The sequence below is a fragment of the Ornithorhynchus anatinus genome, chromosome X4, assembly GCF_004115215.2.
Source record: "Ornithorhynchus anatinus isolate Pmale09 chromosome X4, mOrnAna1.pri.v4, whole genome shotgun sequence".
NCBI classification, from domain to species: Eukaryota; Metazoa; Chordata; class Mammalia; order Monotremata; family Ornithorhynchidae; genus Ornithorhynchus; species Ornithorhynchus anatinus.
The window spans coordinates 2,507,634-2,521,739 of NC_041752.1; the positions used below are offsets into that span (position 1 = coordinate 2,507,634).

Sequence of the window (14,106 nt, forward strand, 5' to 3'; positions counted from 1 at the left end):
AGCGGTCTGCTAATTCTCTTGTATCCGAGTCCCCCCGAGGGCTTAGTTCAGTGCTCTGCGCAGGGGAAGCGCTCGATACATACCACCGATTGAGAGTGTGGATGGATCAGCGCCAACCTTCACTACTTCTGCCAACACCACTCAAGGCCAGGCCCTGCTGGGAGGAGTCACGGGAGGCTCCCCGGTTGGCCACTGGCCCCTGAACCACAGGACCGGGGGTTCGGAAGGGCTGCACGTTGACCCTCAGAGACACAAACTCAGTGGCCGTGTGCCCTGGACTCAGGGAAGGCCCTCCGCTATGTCGGAGACGGGAGGACTTCAAATCACAGGACCAGCCATCTCGGAAATAAAAGGATCGGGGATGGGTTGCTACGTCAGTTACCTCTCCCTTCGGCTGACTAGACGGGGGCATGATCTTTGACCCTCCTCTTTTTGCCCCAAGCCCACCCCGCCTCCGACTAGACTTCAGGGTTTCTCCTGCCATGCGCTACCCGGGCCTGGGACGCAGAGGGCCTGGGTTCTAATCCTCGCTCCACCACTTGTCTGTGCTGTGTGACCTTGAGCAGGTCCCTTCACTTCTCTAGGACTCAGCTCCCTCATCTGTAAAATGGGGGTTAAAGACTGTGAGCCCCGTATCCATCCCCATCTGCTTGTATCTACCCCAGTGGCTTAGGACGGTGCCTGGCACATAGTAAGTGCTTAACAAATACCATTAAAAAATAAAGAACTGGGGACCCAATCAAGGACGGGGGGGAGACTAGAAACAGACTCTCGGGCACCCAAAAGACCATTTTGGCCGCTGGCCTGTAGCTCTGCTCCCATGGAGGGGTGGACCCCGACTAAAATAGGTCAGGAGGCAACGACTCCCCATTAGACTGTTTGTTTTAGCTGCCTCCGGCCAGGAGCATGCCATGGATAAACAGGATCAAATGTCAACAGGGAAATGGGTCACTGCGTTAGGAGCACAGCACAAATTAGCAGCAATCCATCTCCCCGATAACAACAATAACATGGTATCTGTTGAGTGGTTGCTATGGGCCAAGCACTGTGCTAGACACCGGGGGGAGACAAATCAATCGAACGATCAACCGTTTCAGCACTTACTATGTGCGCGGCACTCTACTAAGCGCTTGGGAGAGCCCCCCTCTAGACTAAGCTCACTGAGGGCAGGGAATGTGTCTGTTTATTACGTTGTACTCTCCCAAGCACTCAGTACACTGCTTGGCACACAGTAAGCGCTCAATAAATGATTGAATGAATGGGGTTGGCAGACGTGTTCCCTGCCCGCGAGGAGCATCAAGAGCTTAGCACAGTCCCAAGCGCCTAGTTCAGTGTCCGGCACACAGTAAGCAATACGATAAATAAATACGATTTAATAAATACAATTGAATGAAGAGAGGAGAATCTGATCCCTGTCTCACATGGGACTCAGGGTCAAAGAGGGAGGGAGAAGGGGTATCCCTGTTTTCCAGATGGGGAAACTAAGGTCACAGAGCTGGCAAATGGCTAGCTGGAATTACGCCAACATGCCAGAAAGAAAAAGTGAGGGCCTTGTGGGCCAAGTGGTTTGCCTGACCTTTAGCTGCCAACCCCATGTGGGCCAAGGCCTGATACTTTGTTTCCCCCTCACTTTCTCCCCAACACTTAATACAGCGCTTGGCCCATAGTAAACACTGAGCAAAACCCACAACGATTATTAATCGGCAACGCCGAGAGCTGGGAGGACCAGTGGCCTGCAAGAAAATGGGTCTCCTTGGGGCTCCCAGGGACCTATGCATGAGGAACCGGGCGAGAGGAGCGCTTAGCCCAGTGCTTGGCATATAGGAAGCACCTAACAAACACCGCTGTTGATATACGATGACTGTGTTCCTGCCTGTCTCCTCCTCTAGACAGAAAGCTCATCGTGGGCAGGGAAACACGTCCACCAACTCTGTCATGCTGTTCTCTCTCGAGCGCTTAGTACAGCGCTCTGAGCACAGTAAGAACTCCTTAAATACCACTGACTGATACCTGCTCTCTCTCTCAGACTGAATCTGTTCTGACTCGATCCAGGCTGATTACCTTCGATCTTCCCCAATGTTTACTATAACGCTGGGCAATTAATAGGCACTTAACCAAACACTGACATTTATTGAGCGTTTACTTAGATCGCTGTACTAAGCGAACAGAGCAGAGTTGGTAGACACATCCCCTGCCCACAACGAACTCAGGGCCCCTCCATCAACGGCACGTACTGAGCGCTTACTGTGTGCAGAGCCCTGTGCTAAGTGCTTGGGAGAGTACAGTACAGAGTTAGCAGATATGATCCCTGCCCATTACGTCCTCAGGAAATAATACTGATTGATTGCTTATGCCCCACCCTAACAGCTTGTAACCACCTCAGCGTTTAGTATTCATTCATTTATTCATTCATTCGTACTTACTGAGCACTTACTATGTGCAGGGCACTGTACTAAACGCTTGGAATGTGCAATTCGGCAACAGATAGAGACCATCCCTGCCCAATGACGCGCTCACAGTCTTAACGGGGGGAGACAGACGGCAGAGCCAAAGAGAACAAAACAAAAACAAGACATCATCATCAAGATAAATACATTCAAGGAGATATATACCTCATTAACAAAATAAATAGGGTATTAAATAATATATACCAATGAGCAGAGTGCTGAGGGGAGGGGAAGGGGGAAGAGCAGAGGGTGGAGGGGAGGGGGAGCAGAGGGAAAAGGGGAAGCTCAGTGAGGGAAGGCCTCCTGGAGGAGGTGGGCTCTCAGTAGGGCTTTGAAGAGGGGAAGAGAGTTAGTTTGGCGAAAAGAGGTATAGAACAGTGCTTGGCACACAGTGAGCGCTTGATACCATAACAGTAATAACAGTGCTTGGCACATTGTGAGCGCTTAAGACCATAACAATAATAACAACAGTGCTGGCACATAGTGAGCGCTTAATACCATAATAATAATAACAACAGTGCTTGGCACATAGTGAGCGCTTTAATACCATAATAATAATAATAACAGTGCTTAGCACGTAGTAAGCACTTAACAGTGCTTGGCACATTGTGAGCCCTTATTACCATAACAATAACAACAACAGTGCTTGGTACACAGTGAGCGCTTTAATACCATAACAATAACAACAGTGCTTGGCACACAGTGAGCGCTTAATACCATAACAACAGCGCTTGGCACACAGTGAGCGCTTAATACCATAACAATAACAACATAGTAAGCGCTTTATACCATAACAATAATAAAAACAGCGCTTCGCACATAGTGAGCGCTTAATACCATAACAATAACAACATAGTAAGCGCTTTATACCATAACAATGATGAAAACAGTGCTTCGCACATAGTGAGCGCTTAATACCATAACTATAACAACATAGTACGCGCTTTATACCATAACGATGATAAAAACAGTGCTTTGCACATAGTGAGCGCTTAATACCATAACAATAACAACATAGTACGCGCTTTATACCATAACGATGATAAAAACAATGCTTTGCACATAGTGAGCGCTTAATACCATAACCATAACAACATAGTAAGCGCTTTATACCATAACAATAACAAAAACAGTGCCTGGCACATAGTGAGCGCTTAATACCATAACCATAACAACATAGTAAGCGCTTTATACCATAACAATAACAAAAACAGTGCTTCGCACATAGTGAGTGCTTAATATCATAACAGCAGCGCTTGGCACACAGTGAGCGCTTTAACAAATACCAAAATAACACTAATAACAACAGCGCAAGGCACCTAGTAAGCGCCTAACACCATCATAACAATAATAACCACAGCGCTCACACCTAGTAAGCGGTTAATACCATCCTAATAATAATGCTGACATATAGTAAGCGCTTGATCCCATCATAATATTAATAATAAGAGCGCTTGGCCCCAAGTGCCATCCTTATTGGGGTGGGGGGGGACCGGAAGTGGGCCCGGGGGGTGGGGGAGGGGCGGGCCTGACAGGGCGCGAGGCCGGCGGGCTGAGGGGGGGGATGAGGGGGAAGATGAGGAGGAAGATGGGGGGGATCCCTCACCGGATGTCGAGGGGGCTCCCGGCTGGGGCTCCCGGTGGGCAGGGGGGCGGGGGGCAGGGGGGGAAGGGCCCGAACCCGCTGCCACCGCCGCCGCCTCCTCCGCGCCGCCTCCGTCTCCCCCCCGGCCCCGCCCAACGCGCCTGCGCCCCGCCTCGCGCGCCGCCGCCCCGCGGCCTTCTGGGAGTTGTAGTGCCGCCCCACAGGGGCCTCGGCGCACGCGCGTTCCCGCCCCCGGAGGCCCCGGATGTGGCGGTTGAGCGCGTTGCCTGGTCTCCATGGTTACCTCCCCCCCCCCCCGCGGCTCGTTGGCCGACGTGACTCAGTCATCATCATCATCATAATATTGATGGTTTTAAGCGCTTAATAATAATAATAAAGTTGGTATTTGTTAAGCGCTGACTAGGTGCAGGGCACTGTTCTAAGCGCTGGGGCAGATACAGGGTAATGAGGTTGTCCCACGTGAGGCTCACAGTCTTCATCCCCATTTTACAGATGAGGGAACTGAGGCCCAGAGAAGTGAAGTGACTTGCCCACAGTCACACAGATGACAAGTGGCAGAGCGGGGAGTCGAACCCATGACCTCTGACTCCCAAGCCCAGGCTCTTTCCACTGCGCCACGTACTGTTCTAACTGCTGGGGGGGCATTCAAGGTCATCAGCATTAGAGAAGCAGCGTGGCTCAGTGGAAAAAGCCCGGGTTGGGAGTCACAGGTCATGGGTTCGAATCCCAGCTCTGCCACCTGTCAGCTGGGTGACTGTGGGCAAGTCACTTCACTTCTCTGTGCCTCAGTTCCCTTGTCTGTAAAATGGCAATTAAGACTGTGAGCCTCACGTGGGACAACCTGATGACCCCGTATCTACACCAGCGCTTAGGACAGTGCACTGCACATAGTAAGCGCTTAACAAATACCAACATTATTATTCCCCCAATTGGACTGTAAGTCCGTCAAAGCGCAGGGACTGTCTCTATCTGTTGCCGACTTGTTCATCCCAAGCGCTTAGTACAGTGCTCTGCACATAGTAAGCGCTCAATAAATACTATTGAATGAATGAATGAATGAATCTGCTCCCGATTTGTACATTCCAAGCGCTTAGTACAGCGCTCTGCACAGAGTAAGCGCTCAATAAATACTATTGAATGAATGAATGAATGAATTCCAGGCTTCATGGAGGCCTGGAACTCCAGTCGACTCCTGGCTCCCGTCCTACCTCTGGCGTGCAACGCCCTCCCTTCTCAAATTCGCCAAACAATCACTCTTCCCCCCATTCAAAGCCCTACTGAAGGTTCACCTCCTCCAGGAGGACCTCCCAGACTACGACCTCCTTTTCCTCAGCTCCACCACCTTGTCACCTCGACTCACTCCACCCCCTTCCCTGCCCCACAGCACCTACGTTTATATGTATATATCATTCTATTTATTTATATTGATGCCTGTTTACTTGTTTTGATGTGTACATGCATACATTATTTATTACCCTATTTATTTTGTTAATGAGGTGTATATCTCCATGATTCTATTTATCTTCATGATGTCTGCTTGTTTTGTTTTGTTCTGTTTTCCTTTGCTGTCCGTGTCTCCCGTTTAGACTGCGAGCAGCCCGTCATTGGGCAGGGATTGTCTCTATCTGTTGCCGAATTGTCCATTCCAAGCGCCTAAAACAGCGTTCTGCACATAGTAAGCGCTCAATAAATACGACTGAATGAATAAACGAATGAATAATTCTGTTTATTTATACTAATGCTTGTTTACTCGTTTGGATGTCTGTCTCCCCCCTTCTAGACTGCAAACCCGGGTTCGGGCAGGGGCTGTCTCTCTTTGCTGCTGAATTGTATTCATTCATTCATTCATTCAATAGTATTTATTGAGCGCTTACTAGGTGCAGAGCACTGGACTAAGCGCTTGGAATGGACACATCGGTAACAGATAGAGACAGTCCCTGCCCTTTGACGGGCTTACAGCCTAATCGGGGGAGACGGACAGACAAGAACAATGGCAATAAATAGAATCGAGGGGAAGAACATCTCACTAAAAAAACAATACTAAATAAATAGAATCAGGGTGATGTACATCTCATTAACAAAATAAATAGGGTGATGAAGATATAGACAGTTGAGCGGACGAGCACAGTGCCGAGGGGATGGGACGGGAGAGGGGGAGGAGGAGAGGGAAAGGGGGAAGAAGAGGGTTTAGCTGCAGAGAGGTGAAGAGGGAGCAGAGGGAAAAGGGGAGTTTAGTCTAGGAAGGCCTCTCGGAGGAGGTGAGCCTTAAGTAGGGTTTTGAAGAGGGGAAGAGAATGAGTTTGTCGGAGGTGAGGAGGGAGGACATTCCAGGACCGCGGGAGGACGTGGCCCAGGGATCGACAACGGGATAGGCGAGAACGGGGGCGGTGAGGAGGTGGGCGGCAGAGGAGCAGAGCGTGCAGGGTGGGCAGTGGAAAGAGAAGGGAGGAGAGGTAGGAAGGGGCAAGGTGATGGACACCTTGTACTTTCCAAGCGCTTCAGTACAGTGCTCTGGACCCTGTAAGCGTTCAGTAAATAGTCTTTGAGATGGGCGTCCACTTCATATGTGCCAGGCAACCTCGGAAAAAAAATCCCCTTTTCGCTCGAATGAAGGGCCGCAGGGCCGCCGGACTGATGAAAGGGCGCCGCCTTGTGGACCAATGGAAGAAACGCACCCCTCTCCTGTCCGTTTACCATCATCATCATCATTCATTCATTCATTAGTATTTATTGAGCGCTTACTATGTGCAGAGCACTGTACTAAGCGCTTGGAATGAACAAGTCGGCATCATAATAATGTTGGTATTTGTTAAGCGCTTCCTATGTGCAGAGCACTGTTGTAAGCGTTGGGGTAGATACAGGGTAATCAGGTTGTCCCACATGCGGCTCACAGTCTTCATCCCCATTTTAGATGGGGGAACTGGGGCCCAGAGAAGTGAAGTGACTTGCCCACAGTCACACAGCTGACAGGTGGCAGAGCCGGGATTCGAACCCTTGACCTCTGGCTCCCAAGCCCGGGCTCTTTCCATTGAGCCATGCTGCTTCTCAATAATGTTGGTATTTGTTAAGCGCTTACTATGTGCAGAGCACCGTTCTAAACCCTGGGGTAGGTACAGGGTAATCAGGTTGCCCCATGTGGGGCTCACGATTTTAATTCCCATTTTAACGCTGAGGTCACTGAAGCACAGAGAAGTGAAGTGACTCGCCCCAAGTCCCACAGCTGGCAAGTGGCAAGACCGGGATTAGAACCTACGACCTCTGACTCCCAAGCCCGGCCTCTTTCCACTGAGCCATGCTACTGAAGGCTCACCTCCTCTAGGAGGCCTTCCCAGACTACGCCCCCCCTTTTCCTCAGCTCCACCACCTTGTCACCTCGACTCACTCCACCCCCTTTCCTGCCCCACAGCACCTACCTATGTATGTATATATCTATCATTCTATTTATTTATATTGATGCCTGTTTACTTGTTTTGAGGTGTACATGCATACATTATTTATTACCCTATTTATTTTGTTAATGAGGTGTATATATCCATGATTCTATTTATCTTGATGATGTCTGCTTGTTTTGTTTTGTTCTGTTTTCCTTTGCTGTCCGTCTCCCCCCCTTTAAGCTGTGAGCCCGTCATTGGGCAGGGATTGTCTCTGTTGCCAAATTGTCCGTTCCAAGCGCTTAGTACAGCGCTCTGCACATAGTAAGCGCTCAATAAATACGATCGAATGAATAAACGAATGAAAAATTCTGTTTATTTATTCTGATGCTTGTTTACTCGTTTGGATGTCTGTCTCCCTCCTTCTAGACTGCAAACCCGGGTTCGGGCAGGGGCTGTCTCTCTTTGTTGCTGAATTGTACTTTCCAAGAGCTTCAGTACAGTGCTCTGGACCCTGTAAGCGTTCAGTAAATAGTCTTTGAGATGGGCGTCCACTTCATATCTGCCAGGCAACCTAGGAAAAAATCCCCTTTTCGCTTGAATGAAGGGCCGCAGGGCCGCCGGACTGATGAAAGGGCGCCGCCTTGTGGAAAAATGGAGGAAACGCATCCCTCTCCTGTCCGTTCATCATCATCATCATCATCTTAATAATGTTGGTATTTATTAAGCGCTTCCTATGTGCAGAGCACTGCTCTAAGCGTTGGGGTAGATACAGGGTAATCAGGTTGTCCCACGTGAGGCTCACAGTCTTCATCCCCATTTTACAGATGAGGGAACTGAGGCCCAGAGAAGTGAGGTGATTCGCCCCAAGTCACACAGCTGGCAAGCGGCGGATCCGGGATTAGAATCCACGACCTCTGACTCCCAAGCCCGGCCTCTTTCCACTGAGCCACGTTACTGAAGGCTCACCTCCTCCAGGAGGCCTTCCCAGACTACACCTCCCCTTTTCCTCAGCTCCACCACCTTGTCACCTCGACTCGCTCCACCCCCTTCCCTGCCCCACAGCACTTATGTATATATGTATATGTCTATCATTCCATTTATTTATATTGATGCCTGTTTACTTGTTTTGATGTGTACATGCATATATTATTTATTACCCTATTTATTTTGTTAATGAGGTGTATATCTCCATGATTCTATTTATCTTGATGATGTCTGCTTGTTTTGAATTGTTCTGTTTTTCTTTGCTATCCGTCTCCCCGTTTAGGCTGTGAGCCCATCATTGGGCAGGGAGGGTCTCTCTCTGTTGCCGAATTGTCCATTCTAAGCGCTGAGTACAGCGCTCTGCACATAGTAAGCGCTCAATAAATATGATCGAATGAATAATTCTGTTTATACCGATGCTTGTTTACTCTTTATACTGATGCTTGGGGAAGCAGCGTGGCTCAGTGGAAAGAGCCTGGGCTTCGGAGTCAGAGGTCATGGGTTCGACTCCCGGCTCTGGCACTTGTCAGCTGTGTGACTGTGGGCAAGTCACTTCACTTCTCTGGGTCTCAGTTACCTCATCTGTAAAATGGGCATTAACTGTGAGCTTCACGTGGGACAACCTGATGACCCTGTATCTCCCCCAGCGCTTAGAGCAGTGCTCGGCACATAGTAAGCGCTTAACAAATACCAACATTATTATTATAATTACTCGTTTGGATGTCTGTCTCGCCCCTTCTAGACTGCAAACCCGGGTTCGGGTAGGGGCTGTCTCTCTTTGTTGCTGAATTGTACTTTCCAAGACCTTCAGTACAGTGCTCTGGACCCTGAAAGCGTTCAGTAAATAGTCTTTAATATGGATGTCCACTTCATATCTGCCAGGCAAACTTGGCAAAAAATCCCCTTTTCGCTTGAATGAAGGGCCGCAGGGCCGCCGGACTGGTGAAAGGTCGCCGCCTTGTGGACAAATGGAGGAAACGCATCCCTCTCCTTTCCGTTCATCATCATCATCATCATCATAATGTTGGTATTTGTTAAGCGCTTACTATGTGCAGAGCACTGTTCTAAGCGTTGGGGTAGATACAGAATAATCAGGTTGCCCCACATGAGGCTCCCAGTCTTCATCCCCATTTTAGATGAGGGAACTTGGGCCCAGAGAAGTGAAGTGACTCGCCCCAAGTCACACAGCTGGCAAGCGGCGGATCCGGGATTAGAACCCACGACCTCTGACTCCCTATCCCGGGCTCTTTCCACTGAGTCACGCTGCTTATCACCATCATCATCATCATCATCATCATCGTGGCATTTATTAAGCGTTTACTATGTGCCGAGCACTGTTCTAAGCACTGGGGAGATTCAAGGTCATCAGGTTGTCCCACATGGGGCTCACAGTCTCCATCCCCGTTTTACAGCTGAGGTCACTGAGGCCCAGAGAAATGAAGTGACTTGCCCCAAGTCACACAGCTGACAAGTGGCAGAGGCGGGATTAGAACCCACAACCTCTGACTCCCAAGCCCGGGCTCTTTTCACTGAGCCACGCTGCTTCTCTCGTAAAAATAATAATAATGATTGTGGTATTTGATGAAGTAATAACAATAATGTTGGTATTTGTTAAGTGCTTACTATGTGCCGAGCACTGTTCTAAGCGCTGGGGTAGATACAGGGTAATTAGGTTGTCCCCTGTGAGGCTCACAGTCTTAGCTGCCATTTTACAGACAAGGGAACTGAGGCACAGAGAAGTGAAGTGACTTGCCCACAGTCACACAGCTGACAAGTGGCAGAGTCAGGATTCTAACCCATGACCTCGGACTCCAAAGCCCGGGCTCTTTCCACTGAGCCACGCTGCTTCCCCTGATATTAATTATGGTATTTGTAAAGCGCTTACTATGTGCAGAGCACTGTTCTGAGCTCTGGGGTCGACACAGGGTAATCAGATTGTCCCACATGGGGCTCACATTTTTTAATCCCCGCTTTTACAGATGAGGTTACTGAGGCCCAGAAAAGTTAAGAGACTTACCCACAGTCACACAGCTGACAAGCAGCAGAGCTGGGATTAGAACCCATGACCTCTGACTCCCAAACCCGTGCTCTTTCCACTGAGCCACGCCACCTAAGTACTTAAAATCCTCCAAGGACTATACTAAGCGCTAGAGTAGGTATTCATTCATTCACTCGTCTTTATTGAGTGCTACTATGTTCAAAGCACTGTACTCATCGCTTGGGAGAGCATCGGATAACAACAGACACATTTCCTGACCGTCAGGCACGGCCCTGCCCCAAATGGGGTTCACCGCTTATCTCCATTTTTACCGCTGAAGAAGCTGAGGCCCAGAGAAGGGAAGTGACTTATCCAAGGTTACACAGCAAGTAAAGGGCAGCGAAGCTGCGTGGTCTAGTGGCAGGATTATGGGCTTTCATTCATTCAATGGTATTTATTGAGCGCTTACTGTGTGCAGAGCGCTGTACTAAGCACTTGGAGAGTACAATTCGGCAACAGATATTGACAATCCCTACCCAACAACGGGTTCACAGTCTAGAAGGGGGAGACAGACAACAAAACAAAACAGACAGGCATCACTACCATAATAATAATAATGTTGGTATTTGTTAAGCGCTTACTATGTGCAAAGCACTGTTCTAAGCACTGGGGTAGATAGAGGATAATCAGGTTGTCCCACGTGAGGCTCCCAGTCTTAATCCCCATTTTACAGATGAGGTAACTGAGGCACAGAGAAGTGAAGTGACTTGCCCAGAGTCACACAGCTGACAAGTGGCAGAGCCAAGATTCAAACCCATGACCTATGACTCCCAAGACCGTGCTCTTTCCACTGAGCCACGCTGCTTCTCTACCATCCAAATAGAGAAATAGAACCATAGAGAAATGCACATCATTAATAAAATAAAGAGAGCAATAGAGCCTTGCTAATGGCTTGGGAGTCACAGGATGTGGGTTCTAATCCTGCTCTGCCACCTGTCTGCTGTGTGACCCTAGACAAGTCACTTCTCTGTGCCTCAGTGACCTCATCTGTAAAATGGGGATAAAGACTGTGAGCCCCACGTGGGACAACCTGATTACCCTGTATCTACCCCAGCGCTTAGAACAGTGCTCTGCACATAGTAAGCGCTTAACAAATACCAACATTAGTATTATTATTATTACCTGTCAGAGCCGCGATTAGAACCCAGGTCTCCCAGCTCCCAGGCCTGCAGTCTTTCCACTAGCTCCCCCATCTCCACAGTCCTTCTGAGATCACATTTCCAGGAGGAATTTAGGAGACCTTAGGTACATAGCTGACTTTATTACTTCCTCCTAGCCGTAATATAATTTATTGTCTGTCTCCTTTGCAAGGTTATAAAGCTCTTTGAAGGCAGAGCTCATGTCATTTAATGCTTTTGTACTCTCACAAGCGCTTAGTACAATGTTCTGTGCCCAAAAGGGACTCCATAAATGCTATTGATTGATAAATGAAGTGATTCTGCAAGGCATTATCAGGTGGGAAAAGTTAGTTAGGCCTCTTCCCAATTTCTTAGGTAGATTGGGAGGTCATTTATCTGATTTTGTACCAGACAGTCTGGCTTCACGCTGGGCTACCAACTCTGTTATATTAGGCCAGGGCCTGGGAGTCAGAAGGACCTGGGATCTAATCCGGGCTCCCTCCGCCACTTGTCTGCTGTGTAACCTTGGGGAAGTCACTTGGGAAGTACAATATAGCAATAAACAGACACATTCCCTGCCCACAAGTCATTTGCACTTTAGAGCGAGAGGCAGGCATGAAGAGAAATAAATAAATGACATATATGGACGTAAGTGCTGTGGGGCTGGGACAGGGGATGAATAAAGGGAGCCAGTCAGGGTGATGCAGAAGGGAATGGGAGAAGAGGAAAGGGGGGCTTAATCAGGGAAGGTTTCTTGGAGGAGATGGGCCTTCAGTAAAGTTTTGAAGGGGGAGAGTCACTGTCTCTCCCTTCTGCATCGCCAATGCGTTTGGATCTGTGAAGGAAATTCCAAGCCTTCATGGTGCGGTTCCAAGATTGGGGCGATTTGGTAATCGTCCCCAATACGACTGAATGAACCCCACCCTACCAGTTAGGTGGTTTGGGTGAGTCTCAAAGGAAGGAGGAGGGCCCACCCTTGTTTGCAATCCAAAAAAGGTGTTTGTTTGCTCACAGAACTGCTTTGGATTCAGTGAGAATGTACAGAGGGTCAAGAAGGTCTTCGGGAGTCCCATCAGGGCCTTGCAGTTTCTCTTCTTCCTGGGGCCTAATCTTCTTCTGGAAGCCGCCGTGGCCTAGTGGATGAGCACAGGCCTCGGAGTCAGAAGGAATCCCAGCTCCGCCACTGGTCTGCTGGGACCTTGGGCAAGTCATTTCACTTATTTATGCCTCAGTTCCTTCATCTGACAAATGGGGATTCAGACTGCAACGATTTTACCTATCATTCCTCATCATCACTGGAATGAGTGCTTACTATGGTGCAGACCTCTGTACTAAGCGCTTGGGAGAGTAATAATAATTGTAGTATTTAAGCGCTTGGTAGAGTAATAATAATTGCAGTATTTGTTAAGCATGTACTATGTACCAAGCACTGTACTAAGGGTTGGACAAAGTCGATGTCCCACATGGAGCTCACAGTGTTTATTCCCATTTTACACAGAGCACAGAGAATAAAATACAAAGAGTTAGCAGGCTTGTTCCTTGCCCACAACAAACTTACAGTCTAGGAGGGAGATGGGCACGAATAAAAATAAATATTTTCCCCAAACCGGAGACTAGATGTCCAGCCTGATCTTGCTCTGACCAGTGCCTTCTGCATTCACCCACTCTAGGCCGTTTGGGGCAGGAAATGTGTCTGGTCTATTATTTTGTCCTCTCCTAAGGGCTTAGTCCAGTGCTCTGCACACATCAAACGCTCAAAAAATACGACTGACCGACTGACTCAAGCCTAATCCTCTGCTTCTCTGAGATTCCCTTTAAATCCCGGTGCTAGTTCCTTTAAAGTGCTGTTATTTTGGATTCATTGTTTTAGGGATTGGATTGGGTCTGAAATGTGGTTCTTGAAAAAAGAGCTGGGGGAGACATAAACTGCTCAGAGCCGGGTTGTGTGTTGTGCGTGTGTATCTGTGTTGGGAAAGCAGACTCTTCTTTGTCTCCGAGTACAATGAAGACATGAATATGCCAATAGGTTTCACCACTGCCCGCTAAAGACCCTGAAACTCAGCACAAAGACCCCAGAACAGACACTGTCCCGCATTTGGGATCACAGACATGCCTGAGGGCGGGAGGAGCGGGGTCAATGTGTTGTTTTGGGTTTTATTTTTCAGGGCGGGTGGCATGATTTCCTCAGAGAAGTTGCTAGAAGACAGTATAGCCTAGTAGCAGGAGCAGAGAATGGGCATCAGGTGATATAATAATAATGTTGGTATTTGTTTATATTATTTACTATTATTATTTGTTAAGCGCTTACTATGTGCTGAGCTCTAGAAGACAGTATAGCCCATAGCAGGAGCAGAGAATGGGCATCAGGTGATATAATAATAATGTTGGTATTTGTTTATATTATTTACTATTATTATTATTTGTTAAGCGCTTACTATGTGCAGAGCTCTGTTCTAAGCACTGAAGTAGATACAGGGTAATCAGGTTGTCCCAAGTGAGGCTCCCAGTCTTAATCCCCATTTTACAGATGAGGGAACTG

General features: G+C 48.4%; 1 protein-coding gene across 2 annotated transcripts in view; it reads right to left on the reverse strand.

Moving 5' to 3' along the window:
• The window catches only part of ADIPOR2 (adiponectin receptor 2), a 32,538-nt gene extending 28,440 nt beyond the window's left edge, over positions 1–4,098 (reverse strand). The window contains exon 1 of one of the 2 annotated variants that reach the window (XM_029054407.2): positions 4,054–4,098. The gene's annotated coding sequence lies outside the window, so the exon portion shown is untranslated. Of the gene's footprint in view, positions 1–2,434; positions 2,456–4,053 lie in introns of those variants that run through there. The other variant, XM_029054410.2, reaches the window with a different exon arrangement.
• Between the last annotated feature and the right edge of the window lie 10,008 nt (positions 4,099–14,106).